Source organism: Mus musculus, chromosome 5, assembly GCF_000001635.26.
Source record: "Mus musculus strain C57BL/6J chromosome 5, GRCm38.p6 C57BL/6J".
In the NCBI taxonomy this organism is placed as follows: domain Eukaryota; kingdom Metazoa; phylum Chordata; class Mammalia; order Rodentia; family Muridae; genus Mus; species Mus musculus.
The window spans coordinates 25,153,066-25,155,781 of NC_000071.6; positions in this window are offsets into that span (position 1 = coordinate 25,153,066).

Here is a 2,716-nt window from a genome sequence, read left to right on the forward strand (position 1 = left end):
AAAAAGTCTCTGTTTATAATTTCCTGCTACATACTGAACAATTAATGACTTAAAACAGAAGGGGGGAAATGTAGTGACATTTTTTAGAATTCTTGAATTTTGGTTTCTTTAGAAAGCACAGAAATGTCATAAGAATGTTCTTTCATTTTACTCCCAGGTGTAGGGTTATGGGGCAGCTTCAGACCGTCCACAGCTGACTATGATTTTCCTCATGCTCTAGCAGAAGCGCGGTTTTGCCAACTGTAGACAATTTCTGTGACTGTGTGATGTTTGGAATACCAGGAACTTTTCAGAGGGTGTATAAATACTAGAGTCCCATAGGCACCGGGTTGGGTGGTTGTTGGTTGTTAAGGGAGGTTGGTTAGAGAGGTTAGTAGTTATGGTCAAAAAAGAAACAAAAGGAAAGAAATTTGATTCAGGAATCTACCCCCTCACCCCCATCCTTTATCCATCTGGGGTTAGGGGTAAAGCCAAGAGGATAAAGGGCAAGAAAAAGAAGACTCCACAAAGTAGCAAAGCACATTTTCAGTTTGCTTTCATGACCATTAGGCTTTGGCTGGGGGTGTGTCTCAGTCAGTAGACTGAGTGCCCAGAATACACAGTATCCTGAGGTCAATTCCCCATCGTTATATAAACTGAGCAGAGTGGTGTGTGATGTCATCTCAGCACTCTGGAGGTGGAAACATGAACAGAAGGTCAAGGTCATCCTTGGCTACATAGTGAGTTAAGCTAGCCTGTGCTATGTGGGTCCCTGTCTTCAAAGTGGGAAGGGAAGCCGGAGAGATGTCTTAATAGTTAAGAACATTTGCTACTCTTCCTGAAGACCAGAGTTAGGGTCCCAGCACCTATGTCAGGGATATCAGACAATATCTTCTGGCCTTCAGTTACCCTCACACATGCCCATCCTCATACAGAGGTACATACACATAAATAAAAAGAAAATCTTTTAAAAAGGAAAGAAGATAAGTATTTTACAGGATACAATTCTTCCAGGCAAATCAAGGCTTTTCCATGGGTTTGTTAATATTGAACAAAATAGCTGGAGAATTCAGTGGAGCTGATAAACATGTTTGCCTTGGCACAGGGACACGCGCCCCAGCTCCCTGCTTCCTTGGCCTCTCAACCACTGCAGACTGATGTGCCTGACGGGGGCTGTAGTACCCCATTCACCTCTCTGCAGCTGCCTGGCAGAGTCTCAGATGACAACAGCTGCTGAAGGAGGTCAGAGAATAACAACTGCAGAAAATGGGAATTATGAGAGCAAAGAGTCTGTCATTGTAAAGCCCAGATCTTTCCCATGAAGCTTGAGGCTCACCACCAGGCAGGGTGATGCCTTCTGGAACGTTATCCTGCACATTGGACAGTCATCAAATAGAAGGAAAATTCATGATTGTGCTAAAACCCAGCCTTTCGTCTTTCATTCATTTATCCACTGTCTTTGTGTGGTAAATGCTAATTAAGTTGCTTTTCTGTTGCAGACACTGCTGAGAGCTGGGGTCATAGAACAAGGGATTCAGTTGACTATGTCTAACAGGGAGTCACAGACAGCCAATAACTGCAAAGCCAGGTACTGAGTGTTATGAAAAGGATACCAGTCTAGGGAAACCAACCCCCAAAGCTAAGGCCACTTAGAGAAGTACCAGCCACAACCTTGCTGCTTAATAACAGAATCACTGACCACCCTAACCCACAATAGAAATGGTAGTTGCTGGAGACAGGCACTTCCTAGACTAATGGGAAAGAAAGCATGAAACAGACTAAATCTGAGACCCCGTGGCGTTGGGAGGCATCTAGGGGAGCTGTGTCCCTTCTGCTCAGCTCTGCAGATCTACTCACTGCCTCTTCCCTGCTTTCTCTGCCTCTGGGATACTGCCCTTGTGGGATATACCTATAATCACCCTGACTTCTAGCTTGAACCAGTGGAAACCGCACCAGAACTGGACTTGGAGAAGACATTGAATGGGAAACTACTCCTCCCATGCCTTCCTGGTGGGTGGCCTTGTCCTGACTGGGCTTTTCATGCCTACAGAGCCTGGTGGCTCCCACTCCCAACCCACCACCAATCACCTCTTTGCCTTGTTCAAGGCAAGGGTCAGAAGGCGTCTTGATATCACAAGCTCCAGGATCTATGCCACCCTTCCCTATCTCCTGCTCTCACCCTTGTAAACAGTTCAGCATTGATCTTTCCTTAAATTACTTAAATGACCTAAATTGTGGGTGTTGGGACCCTGATGAATATACATCTAGTTTGGGGGCTAGGCTTACTTTTATCGTTTTTTGTGTTTTGATAGATCTCTATAATAATCAACTTTGGCAGTGTGTGATCAACGTGCAACTCCTTATTTTCTGTGAGAACCACCTCCAAATCACAGTGTAGCTCAAGACCCACATTTGTGCCAAGTGCCCATAATTGGCTGGACTAAAGGCCAAAAGTCAACTAGGCTAACCAGATGTGCTATCCTAGAACCCCAGCAAGACTGTGGATCTCTGTTAGCTTTGGCAAATCTATCTTACAGATAAACAAACAAAAACAAACAAACAGGCAGCATGGCTGAGAAGGAAGAGTGCAACCTTCCCATGACCCCTGCTGCGGCAACATCTCTTACCTGCTTCAGTTCAGCACCTGTCCCTCCCACGCAGGGAGCCTTCTCCTAGTTCTTGCTTCTCTGAGCACAGTGTGGTCTGTGAGCCCCAGTCCTCACTGGGCTCAGCTTTC